Source organism: Sciurus carolinensis, chromosome 16, assembly GCF_902686445.1.
Source record: "Sciurus carolinensis chromosome 16, mSciCar1.2, whole genome shotgun sequence".
In the NCBI taxonomy this organism is placed as follows: Eukaryota; Metazoa; Chordata; class Mammalia; order Rodentia; family Sciuridae; genus Sciurus; species Sciurus carolinensis.
Genome location: NC_062228.1, coordinates 35,624,002 through 35,641,505, shown reverse-complemented (window position 1 = coordinate 35,641,505; position 17,504 = coordinate 35,624,002). Strand labels below are relative to the sequence as shown.

The window sequence follows — 17,504 nt, the reverse complement described above, 5'->3', positions numbered from 1 at the left end:
AGGTACGGGGTTTTCTTTTGTAATAGAGAAAAGGTATTGGAACTAGTTAGAGATGATGGATGCATATTAAAAACATACTAAATAACTTGTACAAATAGAGGTTTTATCACAAGCACGATTATTAGTTTTATATTATGTGAATACTACTTCATTTAAAAAACTGACATTTTCGTCCTTATATTCCCCATTCAATTTCCCCTAATGTTGATATTTAACATAACCATAGTGTAATTACTAAAAATAGAACATACACCAGTAGACTATGTCAATTAAAAAAGTAAAAGCAAATTTAAACCACTTTCTTACATTTTCTCATCAGTAGAGAACAACCCAGCACCAAAGGCATCCCTATCTATTAAGATCATACTCAAATCAGTTTCCTCTAAAGTGTCTTTTTCTCTTGTTAAAAATTTTTATTTATTTTTTACTGTTTTCCTATTACACTTTACTAATAGTGCTTTTGTTTGTATTAATGTTACTTGAAGAACTTTCCCTTTGACACCATAAAGCTTCTGCAGAAACCATGACTCATTTGTACGTATAATGCCTTACCAGGATCTGACTTCTACATTTTCTATTCTTCTCTGCTCTAGTCATAAGTATTTTTTTCATAATATTATGTTCAAATTCAATATGGAACCATACATAGGCTATCTTCAAAAACAAATTTGATGCTATTTAACTTCAATATAATGGTCAACACAGTATTCAACTGACTGGATAGCAAAAAAAGGTTTTATTTGTGCATTCTGATGTCTTTGGAAAGCAGAGACACAATGAACTAATTTGTTCTTAGCGGGTAGAATCTGGGGGGAAAATAAGCATTCATCAGGAGGAAATTATCTCTATACAGAGTCTGTGTTTTACAAACAGCAACCTCTTCCCAACAATATTTTTCTAACTTACATCTACACTTCATCCTAAACAAGACAGTAAAATCAAAATCAATTACATTAATATAAATTAATTTTATTATTTTAACAAAATGCCCAAAATACGAGGTTGAAGCAATTAGGGGAAAAACATAGATACAACATAAAATTCAGCTCCAAGAGGCTACTCAGGTTTCTCTGTGATAAATTATCATTGGAGTAGTTAGCAATCTAATTCCCTATATAATTTTTAATAGGTTTACTTAGAAATAAGTTATAGGGAGAATTTTTGAAAAATTCAACTAACTTGTGACCTTCTGTCCTAGGCATTATTTAACCAAATGTATATCTCAAAGAAAGAATTATTACTAGAACAATAACAAAGTAAAAGTCAAAAAGTGATGAACTATAGGCCAATTTCAGCAGTAATGTTTATTTCATTAAGTCATGTATTCCTTTAAAAATTCAGAATTCACTGCTAAAAGTTAAAATAAAAATTAATTGAATTTCACATTAAAATCTGAATTTCTAACTTCTGAAACACCAGAAGGTCTGGCAACCAACTAGCCCTATTTGACATAACTAGTGGCTACAGGCAGCTGAAAATGCAGTCTTCCCAAACTGCTTCACTCATTTTGTTTTCCTTCTATATTTGAATTTATAACTCCTAAAAAAAAGTTAGTTGTAAACTTGCTTTCTTAAACATATCAAATCAATATTCAAGTTTCTCCTAATATTTTAAGCTTTATACTGTTGCCTAGGTTTGCTATTTTACATTTACATCACTTAAAAGGCAACAGCTGACTCAAGAGTTTATTTTATACACAATGTCCATTTATCACTCTGAAGTTTACTAAAGGTGGGGAGTGGAAGGGAAAGTTATAGTTTCATTTAGCAGGGCACTGACAATGACTGAGAACAGTATGTTATACATAAGCACACACATATAATTGTCTATCAGAATTGCAATTTACAATTAAATAAAAAATTCATTTGCTTTTCTTTTAAATTACTCTTTGTACACACACTGAGAAGCAGGAGCAGATGCCATGTATTTCAGGCAAGTGGAATCATATAAACTATAATCTTTTCACATATGATTTCAACTCTTCTTAAAGACTAAGGTCACAAATACAAACTGCTCTGATTATAAGGTAGAAATGGTAGAGGTGAAAAGGAGGGTAATTCTAAGTCATATTTTCTGTTCTGTGACATTTCTTGACTCTAGAGAATTTCAATTATTAGCTTTCTTCCCCAGAAAATATAATTATGTCAATATGCACCAATTTGTGGATACTGTCACCCTTAACCGAAAAGAACAGCATTTATCAAAGGATGAATTTAAATGTAATTAATGTCCACTGTACATTTTGTTTGCCTATGGTTAACTGCTTGTTGAAATGACTGCTAATCTAATCACTTTTCAAAGAAGAAGAATCTGTTTCTAGTTTCAGTGTTCTTCAAACATTTTTGCTTAGATATGCTTTAAACAAATTTTGAAAACTATGTGCCTCCTAACACACTTAAGTCCATTTCCAAGAAAAATAATCTGATTTTGTCAGTTTAAATAGCTGTAAAAGAAGTCATCTTTGCATCTGTTATATTTATTGAACTTTAAAAAAATGATTAAAAATGTATCTAGTGAGATATACATGAAATACTGAATATTCATCATTATTTACACACACATATTCAAATACAAAAAACAAAAAACCTTGAATAAAGTCTTCCTTAGTAGGCAGAAATTATACATCTTACCCTTTTATACTTGAACCTGTACTTGCACTCCACTTGGTTAGAAAACCTTACAATGTTTCTATACTTGGAGGTCGTTTTAGTAATGATGGTAGCAAAATTCTCAGAAACAATATGTCTATGAAGTAGTCTAAAATTAAAATTATTTGAATTGGTTTTGTTTATGGATCTTAATGTTTTAAAAAAACTCTCAGATGAAATTATTTCCACTACCAGTAAACAACTGAAAACACATTTGGTTGGTAACTTATTAAATCAAAGGTAAAACTTTATTGGAAATGCACATTTAAAATGTATTAGTTTATACTTAAAATAACATCTTACTGCTAGAGTGAGATAGAACTCAATGTAAAGTCTACTTCTACTTTTCATTTTTGTAGATATGTTAAGAAATCTCCCTCATACACAGAAGATTGGAAAGAAAGTACATTTATTATAGCTATGACTCTCAATCCTCTGGACTCTTCTGTAGTCATATGTTAAAAAACACATAGCTACCTACCACTGAAAATAATTTCTATTGTTCTATTATTTAGGTCTTCCTTTAAAGTAACTGAAAGCAAGTGATTGGGTTTTGATTGTAAAAAGGTGTGTAACCAATTCATTAGTCATTCACTTTCTCATTTTTTAAGAAGTATAACAAGGTGTTACCAATATATATGAAAATTACTATTGGCTATACCAATTACTGTTTACTTTTAAGTACCTCATTTAAGAAGGATTTTGGAAAACCCTTTCATTGCACTGCCAATTTCATATAGTTAAATAAAATGTTTATAAATTATTACATGCTTTAAATCCATTTTCAACAAATTCTCCCTGAAAATAAAAGGTTAAGAAATTATCCTTAATTTTTTAGGCATGACAAATGGGTTGTGATTAAGGTTTTTTCATGACAAATGGGTTGTGATTAATGGTTGTGATTTAAATATTTATGGATTAAATTTTTTCTTTTTTAAATTTTTATTTTTACAGACCGCTGTAGATTAAAATTTTAAGGAGGGGTTTGTAAACAGAGAAACTGTAGACAAAAAGGTGTTGATAAAATAAGAACTTGCCATTGATTGCTGAAGCTGGGTGACACTTCCATTATGTGCAAATTCATCCTCTTATTCTACCTTTACAAATGTTTGAAATTTTTCATAGTGGAAAATTAAAAACAAAAACAAATTTAGAAGTACTGATTTAGCTCATTCAATATAGGGAAAAGGACTGCCACATAACCCAATTAGAAAAGTCAGACCTTGCTGATAAATCAATCTCCCAATCAAAGTTATTTCTGCAAGAAATAAACCTCATGTTTCCAATTCAAATAAATATTAATATGTGTTTTAAGGAATATTATAAAGACTGTTGATAAATTACAGAATATAATGTGTGGGACCTTATTAAAAGCAGTCAAGATTAAAACAATGCGGTTCTGATAATATTTATTTTTATTAAACTGTACATTAAAAAGAAAACAGTAACGTAATATGCTACTGAGCATTATTTAACTTAAAGCAATGCAATTCAAAGTTATACGAGAAACATGATTTTAAAGTGTCCTGCAATAAATGTGCACGCACACTGAATCTGAGTTTGACTTTTGGAGTACACTTAAAAAGAGTGTAAAAATCAGGAATTATAATAATATTTATTTTTCATTCTATTTATTACAACAAACTTCTCTTTTGATTTTAATAAAAGAGAAAGGTATATGCTGCAAAATAATTTGCTGGGCACAGTGGCCCATGCCTGTAATCCCAACAGCTGGGAAGGTTGAGACAGGAGGATCAGGAGTTCAAAGCCAGCCTCAGCAAAAGAGAGGTACTAAACAACTTAGTGAGACCCCATCTCTAAATAAAATACAAAATAGGGTTGGGGATGTAGCTCAGTGGTCAAGTGCCCCCGAGTTCAATCGCTGGTACTCCCTCCCCCAAAAATTTGGCTTACAAGCTGGCATGCAAATTTATTCCTTATCAATAGGTTACAGAAAATAGTTAACATGAAAACTTTATAAGAAAAAAGATGCTTGATTTTAAATGAGATTTTCCTGATATGATTTGCTAAGATACAATGCTGTATTACAGAAAAGTACTCGTCAAATATGAAAAAATTATGTAAAAGTTTTACCCTTCGGTTTGCTAGTACTAGACAGCATTCTAGTTACATCTGAAACCATCATTGCCATTATCCCAAATGATTTTGGCATAAAATGTACCCTTTCAGTTAATGATGTACCCTAGTGATAAAGTACAAAGAGTAGCTGAAAGTTCTACTTTTTAGAATTTGGTATTTCTTATGGATGCTGTCTTTGTTTTGTTCTCCCAGGGATCTCTCTCAATAACAATGGATACTTGTTAATTGTCAGGGATGAAAGAAGCAAAGTTATTAAAATTGTCATTCCTATCACAACTCCACCCTAGCAAATCTGAATTCAGAATGTCTCTATGTTCACAAAAATGTCTACTTTTGGAACAAACTTCACCTTAAGAGAAATACTTAAAAGAAAGAAAACTAGAAAGTCTCTAAGTTTAAGATATCTTGATTACAACTGTTAACAGGAGGTTTCTCCCGGTTTTGGAGCCTCTGGGTTTTCATCATGCAGGAAATGAAGCATTAGTAAGATTTAGTAAGGGTAAGGAATGTGGAATTCACACATGAAGGAGGAAGAAGTTATAGTGAAAACAAGTACACGGTCAGACACAACAATTTTAGGTTAAGAGCAAAGTTTAGGTTATGAAATGTGAGCATCTAGAAGGTGATTTCCTTAAAATGATCTGGGCTTGAATATTCTTTTGCCTGTCAACAGTTATTGTAAGGTAAATAAACATAGCTTACTATGTTGTGTTTCCAAGAATGGAATCATTATTTCCCATCTCAAGTTCTGTTTTGCATTTCAATTTTGCCATGCTTATCTCAAGAGGCACACTATGCTTTCCTGAGCCCGATTAATATTAGATCTATTTTGACAAATAGAATATAACAAAAGTGATGCTATTTAATTTCTAGAACTGAACCTTAAGAGATCTGCAGTGTTGGCTTAGACTTTTTAGAATGCTCCTTCTCAGGGGGAAAAAAAAAAAAAAAAAAAACACTATCCTATGAAGAATTGCAAGCAAGCCATATATAGAGAGCAGCTTCATGATGAAGAACCACCTCTGTCAGTATGATGACAAGAACATAGTTTTAGAATCTGGAAGATCAAAATTAAAACTATAGATTTTCATTCATAAATTGTGACCTTGCTGTGGTCACTTAACCTTTGAGCCTCTGTATCCAGTGCTACTCAATAAATATTTTTAAAAGCAAAAAGGATTGTTTTGAGATTATTCTATTCCTTCCCTATCTAATTCAGCTTCAAAGAGGACAGATAAACTGTGCAGCCAATGGTATGCCTCCTCTGGAGGGGCAGAGCGAGAAGAAGGATGCATGGGATAAAAGTAAAGAAACATCACTGGGGAATAAATTCACCCCTGAAAATTCTTGATGAATCATTCACTGGCTCTGGACCTCAATTAGAATTTATAGTGTGAGACCAGATCAATCCTATAGACTGCTCAGCAGTAACATCCTATGTTCATAAGAAAAATATGAAGCTTTCCTTCAGCCATATTCTTTTAGTTCCCCACTATTCTCACCTTAATAGGGTACATGATGTCAACATTACACTGAGGAGATGTGCTTAGCAGCACTGGTTCTTAGAGCAGGCAGAAACAGAACAGAGACTTTGAAAAGCATGTGTTTCACAGGTAAACTCATACCTCCACTCAGCACAACTGTGCAACTCATTCAAGAACTAGAGCTGAGTGTACACCTCCAGATTGTTCAAAAAAATTTTTAATTACCTGAAGGGCATTATCAACAGCACATAAATTTTTTAAAAGTGTAAGAGGGATCTAACAAAACAGAACTATTTTCAGAAACTGTAAATTATTCTGATGTATTTTACCCTAACATGAAATTGTTTTGTTTCCTCTCTTCTTTGAGACATGATCTTCCTATGTTGCCCAGGCTGGTCTTGAACCCTTGACCTAAAGAGATCCTCTTGCCTCAGCACCCTCAGTTGAAATTGTAATATATCTTAAGCTGACACAAATATTGCTATATACATGACTTTTAGAACTATGCTTAAGTTGACTATTTTCAATATATATGCAAAGGGTAATGAAAGATAACACAAAATGGTTTCTCCTCAGAGAAGGAAAGACAATTTCATTATATGATAATAAAAATATGAAGAATTAAAGATAATTTTAATCAATTAATACCTTCATAATGAAACATTATCAAATTTCTTTGCACAGAAACTATACCTTATGCTTTTCAAAAAGCTGATATCACTCTGAATAATTACTATAAAGATGCTTCTAAAATTAAGATTTAAATAAAGGTGAGAGGGAGGTTTCAAGATGGTGGTATAGAGGAGGTTGCTTTCCTGGGTGCTCCATGGCATAAAACCAAGAAAGCGAATAGGCAGCTTCTCAGCAAGGTGGGTTAAAAAAATAAAAATACAAAAAGGAGTTTCCTGGTAATTAATTCTGCACATCAAAGCAGACTGGGGACTAAGGAGGTTGAATATTATAAAACAAAGACGAAATATCCACCATCACCATGCTGCTGCCATCACGGGGAACACCTGCCTCAGTGGGCCATCACCCCCATGAACAAAGTGGAGGGATAAGGTAATTAAAGGAACCTGCATGTATAGGAGGCCTGAGGTATATCTAGATACAGAGAGATGAGAGATTAAAGACACTGCCTAACTAACCTGAAAAGTGTGCTGCACAATATCCATGTGCAGGAAAGAAGCAGCATCTTTCCCATACATCAGTTGAGGATTATGCAGTTGTGGCTTGCGGGCCAGTAGCTGGTGAAACCAATTCCTGAGACACCTGTGTTTGGTCTAAAATACAGGCCGGGCAAACCCACATCACTTGACATAAAGTGTGCTTAAGTGACCAAGAGAATATCGAACATGGGGAGAAATGTACACAGGGGAATACAGGTTATGGAAACCCACTGTGATCCCCCAACTCTATCCAGATTGACTGCTTGCAGGACAGGTTGGGAGAGATTCAAAATGGTCGAGGCAGAGTGATTTGAGTTTAGAGACTAAACCCAAAAGACAAGGAAACCAGGGGGCCTTGAGTGATAGTAAGGATTGGCTCTACCACGTGAGTGGAACCCAGGGGAGATCCCTGAGGTGCAGTCTCCCAGCATCAACCTACAACTGCTGGGCCCTGAAGGTACAATGAGTTAAAATCCTCAAACCAACTGCCATTCAATGAAGAACCAGGAGCCTACTTAAGCATAAGCCCTATCACCAGGAGCTCTGCCTGTAGGAATTCCTCTCAAACTCCCAGCCACCCCACCTAACACTGATGAGAAAGGAAGTTGAGAATCTTTTGAACTCAAGTGAGAACAATTCTTTAAATTTTCATCAAATTTTTTGAAAAAATTTTTAATTTTCTTTTTTTCTCTCTGTTCATTTGTGACCTGAAAAAAAATTTATACATATTCATATTTTTTCTAGATCTCATTTCTAGCATTTTTTGAAGGCAGCTTTTCTTTTAAATTTATTTATTTTGATTCATTGAAGGCAGTTATTTTTCGTGGATTTTAAGGATTAGGATTTTTTTTTGTTTGCTTATTTTTTTTAATACTTTAGTTGTGGATGGACACAATTTCTTTATTTTGTTTATTTAGTTTTTTTATGTGGTGCTGGGGATCAAACCAAGTGTTTCATGCAAGTTAGGCAAGGGCTTTACCACTGAGCCACAACCACCGTCCAGGACTAGGAGGTTTGATTACTATATTTTGGTTTTGTTTTATATTCTTATATATTTTTTTAAATTTTATTTTATATATTTTTTCTCTCATTTATATGCTTCCTGTGATTCTCTCTCTTTTCGTCTGCTAATAGCCAATCTCTATCGTTCTTTCACTTTTCCTTTAATTTTTTACTTCTATTTTCTCTCTTCCTCCCCCATGATCATCATATCCTACATCACTTCTGTTTTCTCCCTGTCCAACATTTGTAGTTATAAACCCTTTTGCACACTTACTGTTTTTACTGTGTGCAATAACTGATCATATCATTTCTGTTTATTGTGACAATTAACATTGTAAATGTCCTAGCAGGAACTATTTGGTTCAATGATATATATTGTTTGTATTTGTTATTATTATTTGTCTCCCCCTAAATGGTGAAGTACTGCAATCCTTCAGGGACACCATAAGTCCACTGTTAGTCCATCCTTACTGTTAGATGGGTAGAAACACAAACAACATGAAAAAGCAAGGGAATAAATTGCTCCAAACAAACCAAGATACTTCAACAAGAGAATCCATTGACACCACAGATGAAGAAATGTCAGAGAAGTAGTTTAGAGTGTGCATAGTTAAACTGATCTGTGAGGTAAAGGGCAATGCAAAATGAAATCAGAAAGAAAATATATAGGAAGTAGCCAGGTGTGATGGAGCATGCTTGCAAACCCAGTGGCTCGGGAGGCTGAGGCAGGAGGATCATAAGTTCAAACCCAGCTTCAGCAACAGAAAGACACTTAGCAACTCAAATGAGATCCTGTCTCTAAATAAACGGCAAAATAGGGCTGGGATGTGGTTCAGTGGTTGAGTATCCCTGAGTTCAATCCTTGATATTCCCCCACAAAAAAGAAAGAGAATACAGGAAGTGAGCAATTACATCAATAAGGAGATAGAGAATCTGAAAAAAAAAAAAAAAAAAGCAGAAATCCTCAAAATAAAGGTTCAATAAGCCAAATTAAAAATTCAATAGAAAGCATCACCAGCAGATGAAACCACAAGGAAGACAAGGAAGACAGAGTTTTAAGCAATGAATACAAAATATACAATCTTGAAAATAAAGTTGACCATGGAGAAAAGATGTTAAGAGACCATGAAGAGAACTTCCAAGAAATATGGAATAACATGAAAAGACCAAATCTAAGATTTATAGGGATAGATGAAGGTACAGCGATACAAACCAAAGAAATGAACAATATTTTCAATGAAATAATATTTGAAAATTTCCCAAACCTTAAGAATGAAATGGAAAATCATATATAAGAGGTTTATAGAACTCCAAATATGCACAATTATAACACACCCACACCAAGGCATATTACTGTGAAAATGCCCCTAACATACAGAATAAGAATAGAATTTTAAAGACTATCAGAGAAAAATAACACATCACATTAAGAGGGAAGCCAATCTGAATCTCAGCTGATTTCTCAACTGAGACCCTAAAAACAAGGAGGTCTTGCAATAATATATACAAAGCTCTGAAAGCAAATGAATACATACTGAGAATACTATACCCAGCAAAATTAAGCTTCAGAACTGATGATGTAAAAAAAATAAAACCTTCCACAATAAACAAAAGTTGAAAGAATTCACAACTAGAAGCCTGTAATACAAAACATACTCAATCTTTCATGAAAAGGAAATGAAAAATAAAAGTGAAAACAAGCAAAGGGAGGAACCACAGTAGAAGAATAGTCAATCAAAGGAGAGACTAATTCAAATTAAAAACGAGAAATAAATCAGGTAACAGGAAATAAAGATCAATTCTCAATACAACATTGAGTGTAACTAGCCTAAACTCATCAGTCAAAAAACAAAGGCTAGCAAATTAGATATGAACCACAAACCAACAATATACATTACATAAGTAATGACATCCACAGACTGAAGATGAAAGGATAGGAAAAAAAAAAAAATCATTCAAATGGGCCTCCTAGATAAGCAGGGGTTTCTAAACTATCAGATAAAGTGGACTTTAGCCAAAGTTAATCAGAAGGGAAAAAGGACATTTAATCCTGCTTAATGGTAATATATTCAACAAGACATAACAATTATACATATGTATACCTCAAATAAGGAAACATCTACATACATCAAACACTTCTCAATTTCAAGAATTAAACAGATCACAACACAATAAGACTGGGTGACTTTAGCACACTTTTCTTATCAGTGGATAGATTCTCCAAATAAAAACTAAATAAAGAAGCTATAGTACAAAAAAATACAATCAATAAATTGGACTTAACAGACATCTATTGAATATTGATTCCATCAATGATTGAATACACTTCCTTAGCAGCACAAGGATCCCTCCCTATAATACACACATCTCCGGGCACAAAGTAACTCTCAGCAAATATTAAAAAAATGAGACAATAACTTGCATTCCATCAGATCATAATGGAATCATATTGGAAATCAATGAAAAAATAAAACAGAAGCTACTCTAACATCTGCAACTAATACACTATTGAATGAAAAACGGATAGCAGAATAAATTAGAGAGAAGTGAAAATAGTGACACTATGAAAGCAGTTCTAAGACGAAAGTTCACTGTATCAAACTCATTCATTAAAAGAACTGAAAGTCAGCAAATAAATAATCTAACATTACATCTCAAACACTAGAAAAAGAAGAACAAATCAACACAAAAAGCAGTACAAGACAGGTAGTAATAAAAACCAGAGCTGAAATTAATAAAATTAAAACGAAAAAATTCGAAAAAAACCAATGAAGAAAACCTGGTTCTCTGAAAATATAAATAAAATCAATAAACCATTAGCTAAGCTTTCCAAGAGAGAGGGAAAAAACTCAAATTACTAAAATTTGTGATGAAAAAAGAAATATCAAAAGGTCACAAGTGAACTGTTTTGAAAAATTGTACGCCAATAAAATAGAAAAACCTGAGGACATTGAAAAATTCCTAAAAACATATTACCTACCCAAATTGAATCAGGAGGACATAGAAAATTTAAATGGATCAATTTCAAACAGTGATATTGAAAATGTCCTCAAAAGCCTACCAACGAGAATGGGATCCTAATTAGAATGAGTTATAGTCCATGCACATATAATATGCAATATTCACTCTACTGTCATGTATATCTAAAAAGAACAACAAAAAAATTAGGGAAGACTATGAATTAAAGGTTCTCAGCTCTTCAAAGAAGAATTAACACCAATCATCCTCAAATTACTCCATGAAATAGATAAGGGGGAAACACTTCCAAACTCATTCTATGAAGCTATTATCACTCTGATACCAAAACCAGGTGGATACACATCAAGGAAAGAAACCTTCAGACCAATATCCCTGATGAACATAAATGCAAACATCCTTAATAAAATACTGGCAAAGTGCATACAAAACATATTAAAAAGATAGTGCACCATGATGAAGGGATGTAAGATTGGTTCCACATGTGGAAATCAATAAATATAATTCAAAACTTCAATAGCCTTAAAGACAAGCATCACATGATTATCAATAGATGCAGAAAATGCATTTGAAAAAATATAGCATCCATTCATGTTTAAAACGATAGAACAAGTAGGAATATTAGGAACATATGTCAACGTTGTAAAAGCTATATACATTAAACCCAAGGCCAACATCAATGTAAATGGAGAAAAACTGAGAGAATTCCCTCTAAAAATGGGAATAAGACAGGGATGCCTTCTTTTACCACTTCTATTCAACAAAGTCCTTGAAACTCCAGTCAGCAATTAGAGTGAAAAAAAGAAATTAAAGGGATTTGAAAAGGAAAAGAGCTCAAACTATCTCTATTTGCTGACCACATCATTCTATATTTAGAAGACTGAAAACAACTCCAGCTGAAAACCTCTAGAACTCATGAATGAATTCAGCAAAGGAGCAGGACATAAAATTAACATCCATCAATCAATTGTGTTCCTATACACCAATGATGAATCAGCTGAAAGAGAAATTAGGAAAACTCTCCCATTCACAATATAGTAAAAACAAAAACAAAAACAAAAAAAACAACCTTGGGAACCAATCTAACAAAAGAGGAGAAACACCTCTACAATGAGAAGTATAAAATACTAAAGAAATAAATTGAAGATGACCTTAGAAGATGGAAAGATGTCCCATGTTCTTTCATAGACAGATTTAATATTGTCAAAATAGATAAACCACCAAAAGAGTTCTACAGATTTAATGCAATTCCTATTAAAATTCCAATGTTGTTCTTCATAGAAATAGAAAAGACAGACCTAATATTTTTTTTGGAAAAATAAAAGGCCCAGAATAACCAAAGCAATCCTTAGTGAGAAAAGTGAAGCAGGAGGCATCTCAATACCAGATCTTAAATTATATGACAGAGCTATAGTATCAAAAAAAAAAACCTGGTATTGGTACCAAAACAGACATGAAGCCCAACGGAATAGAATACAGGCAGGGACAAACCACATAACTATAGCTTTCTTGACAAAAGCACCATAAATATGAAGTTAGCCTCTTTGACAAATGGAAAAAGTAGAAATCCACGGGTAGCAGAATGAAATTGAACCCCCATCTCTCACCCTGCACAAAACTCAACTCAAAGTGGATCAAGGACCTAGGCATTAGACCAGAGACCGCATGCACACTGGAAGAAAACGGTTGGGCTCAACTCTCCAACATGTAAGCTTAGGAATCAACTTCCTCAATAAGACTCCTAAAGTGCAAGAAGTAAAATCAAGAATCAATACATGGGATAGTATCAAACTAAAATCTTCACAGCAAAGGAAACAATCAAGAATGTGAAGCAAACAAAATGGGAGAAAACCTTTGCTACCTGCAACTCAGAGAATTAATCTCTAGGATATATAAAAAACTCAGAAAACTTAACATAAAAACAAACAAACAAAACAAAAACCCAAAAATATCCAAATAACCCAATCAATAAAAGGGGAAAAGGAACTGAATGGGCACTTCATAGAAGAAATACAAATGATCAGCAAATATATGAAAAAATGTTCAACTTCTCTAGCAATTAGAGAAATGCAAATTAAAACTACCCTGACATTCCATCTCACTCCAGTTGGAATGGCAACGATCAAGCATACAAGTCACAATAAATGTTGGTGAGGATGTGGGGAAAAAAGTACACTCACTTATACACTGCTGGTGGGACTGCAAATTGGTGCAACCACTCTGGAAAGCAATATGGAGATTCTTGAGAAAACTTGGAATGGAATCACCATTTGACCCTATTATCCTACTCCATGGTATATACCCAAAGGATTTAAAATCATCATACTATAGTGACACAGCCACATCAATGTTTATAGGAGCTCAATTCATGATAGCAAAGATATGGAACAAAACTAGGTGCCTTTCATCAGATGAATGGATAAAGAGATTCTGGTATATGTATATATTGGAATATTACTCATGAGTAAAAAGCAATAACTTTATGACCTCTGTCAGTAAATGGATGGATTTGAAGACTATCATGCTGATTGAAATAAGCAAAAACAGTAAAACAGCAAAGGTCAAATGTTCTCTCTGAGAGGTAGGTGCTAACAAAGTGGGGTGGGAGAAAATAGAAGTTCAATGGATTAGACAAAGGGGAATGAAGGAAAAGGAGGGGAGATGGGAATGGGAAAGACAGTAGAATGAATTGGACATAACTTTCCTATGTTCATATATGTGTACACCACCACTGAAACTCCACATCAGGTACAACCACAAGAATGGGTTCCTAATTAGAAAAAGTTATACTCCATGCATGTATAATATGTCAAATTACACTCTACTGTCATATATAGCTAAAAAAGAACAAATTTAAAAATTAGGCACTGAAAGTATGTTTTAAAATAAATAATAACTTCTACCTACTCTAAAATAAATAAATAAAAAGTGAATAAATTGTGAGAATAATCTTAAGGGATTCATTTAAAACAACAACAACAAAAAAAAATTCACTTAAATATCCACCAGAATCAAACAAAGCAATATGATAAAACATCAGAAAATTTTAAGTCAATTTAATTGTCCCTTCCAAAGTGTCTAGTAGGATTCCAGAAAATAAAATTATGGACCTTTAAATAACTATGACATGCTCCTTGAAGTAATCACAGCATATAAAATCATAAGGCATCTACTAAAGTTTTTCATTATTTATGTAGTTTAATTTTAAAAAAATTTTTAAATTGTAGATTGACATAATATCTTTATATTATTTATTCATTTTTATGTGGTGTGAGAACTGAACCCAGTGCCTCACACATGCTAGGCAAGTGTTCTAACACTGAACTCCAATCCCAGCCCTGTAGTTTAATTTTGAAAAGAAAATATTTGGGTGACAAAGCTGGGGAAATAAATGAATTTATCACCAATAGCAAAGTTTAGGAAAAGAGAAAAGTTAGAAAATTGATGTCATATTTTCATGGAAATACTGATAAATATCTGATTTCAGAAATTCTTCTAGATTCCTTTTATTAATAGTGTTAAAAAATATAAGTGGTACGTTAAGGTAAGAAGGGTGGGGGTTGCCAGAGGAATCCTAAAGCCACCCTTTTGCTTAAATACTAATGTGGACTCAAAATTAAAACCTGTCTTAAGGATTATCATTTGGTTTTACTTTTTGCCATAATTCCCACGGTAATTTTCAAATTCTTTCTAAATAATTGATTTAAATGGTCCAATATCACTTTATTGTCTCAAGATGAATAATAAAAATATTTGACAGAACATTATATTTGCCTTTAATAAAAATCATAGGTCTAGGTGTTTTCATTCTAATATTAAAAACAATATTCTGAATGTTTATGCAACATCAGTTTCAATTACCCTTTCATAGAAAATTCTAATTAATGATAATCTCACATCATTGCAGACGCTGCTCTAACACATAATAGGAAGATGTTTTATCTAAGTAATGTAGCACATTATTACATGATTTCAAGTGAGTATAAAGTGAATTTGAGGCACAAAGTAAAGTTTTACCTTTGAGTATCTAACATACTTTAATTGTCTACTGTACTAAGGTAGTTTCACACCCTTCTTGTTCCTGCCAGAGAACCCCATTACACCAATTACATGGGGTCCTTCTACTTATTACCACTGCCTTCCTAGACTGACTGCATTGACCTTTACTCTAGCCAGTGTTTGCCAAGTTTTATCTGTGAGTAGTCTCCTATTTCCAAGTATGTACTGGGTCAGGCTTTCTAGCCTAATCCTATGGGGGTATTTAGTATTCTATTTAAAGATCATTACAAATTTCAAGTAAAACTAAACTGCTGGTCAAATTTAATTAAGATAATTTTGGGTCTGGCATACCCATAAAGCATAGTACTTAAGTTGCAAAAGTTAGGTTTCTTAACAAATCAGGCAAGTTTAGACCTCTTGATCAATAACATTGGGCTAACAACCAAGGTCTTCTGAGTTGTTTAAAATGTCAATGCTGATTGCTTTTTCACTTATATACCTATTCATATGTCTACTGGTTATAAAACTGATAAAGCCTCTTATGGTTTGAATGTTAAATGTCCTCTGAAGATTTGTTGAAGAGCCTGAGGCACTATTAGGAAGTGGTATAGCCTTTAGGAGGTTGTGCCTTCTAGAGGAAAGTTATCGTGGGAGAGTTCTTAAAGAGGATATTTGAGTCCTGGTTCCCCCACCCACTCTGAAGCATGGTGGCCAAGACGTGAATAGATCTTCTCTGCCTCGTGTTCCTCTCCTTAACACAGACCCAGAAACAATGATGCCAACGGACAATTGATTGAAACCTTTGAAATTGTGAGCCAAAATAAAAACTCCCCCTTTTAAGTAGATTTTCTCAGTTATTTTGACATGGTGATGAGAGCTAACATATGACCTAAATGTATTTTTCTTATTTTAGTAACGTATTAATGCTTGCCTTCACAAGAATGTATTCAGTTTTTGCTAGTATGCTGTGAATCCAACAATGCTCTGGATAGAATTTTTTAATTTATTTTTGGTGCAGGGGATTGAACCCTAACTTACACCCTGATCTTGTTAACTACACACATAGCCCTGAGACACATTCTTTTCTGTGAGTTCATATAGCTTCATTCTTTAAATTAGCATTAAAACAAGCCTTAGATTGAAACTTGTCACTCAGAGTAAGGCTAGTATTATTTAAATGTAACAAGTTTAAATGAGAGCTATCATAATATACTCCAGTATATTGAAGTATACTGGAATATAGTGTATAAAAGTGCAAGTGAACATGTTTTTAAACAGAGTAAGTTTTAAAGGCTATGCATTTTGAAGAAGTATTAGAGAAAATATAGAATTCAGAACAAATAAGCTATGACACTGTCACATGATATTCTAAATCATAAAGATATTAGAATTTTACTTTTTAAATTTCAAAACAGCTATTTCATAAGTTTTAATGTCCAAGTCTCAAACTATATCACATTAAGGATATTCCAATGATGTCTGATTAAAATGGGGGTTATCATATAATAAACCTGCCCAAACGCATCACTTTCTCAATCATACGTCTGCATTTGAAGAAAGACAAGACAGAGTTTCCTACACTGTCCCAACCTGCTGTGATCAAAGTGTGTTGGAGGGTGCTGTGTCTTTCCCTCTCCATACCTGTACTCAGTTCCTCCTAGAAAAGGCCACACAAGCAAATTAAGATCTACTTCAAATTCATCTTTAAAGCAGGACTTAATTTCAAGTATTTTGCCAACTATGTGAAGGAAAGTTTCTTATTCAAGAGCCATTATTATTCTTTCATTTACTATGATCAGTCTTGAAACACTGTATTCTTTATGGAAAACCTTCAGAAAAAGTGGCAGGAATTCTGACAGTTTCTCCTCAGAATTCCTTAAACTTCAATAATTTTCTCATTAATGTGCCTATGAATCACATTTCATGACTAAGGTGAATTCCAATCAGGACTACAGCTATCCATCCTATTTAAATTAAACTCTCCCATTTCTAAAAACATCTAATGAACCAATATTTAAATGAACACCTGTAACATTTGTATCTCTAATTTTCAGAGGGATAAAAGAACTAAGCCAATTCTATATAAAAAAGTTACATAATTCTGAATTCTTTAAGAAAGCATATAT

The 17,504-nt window shown here is 33.1% G+C and overlaps 1 protein-coding gene across 2 annotated transcripts in view; it reads right to left on the bottom strand.

Moving 5' to 3' along the window:
• Itfg1 (integrin alpha FG-GAP repeat containing 1) overlaps positions 1-17,504 on the bottom strand; it is a 259,553-nt gene that overhangs the window by 234,530 nt on the left and 7,519 nt on the right. The gene's annotated exons all lie outside the window — the stretch shown is intronic.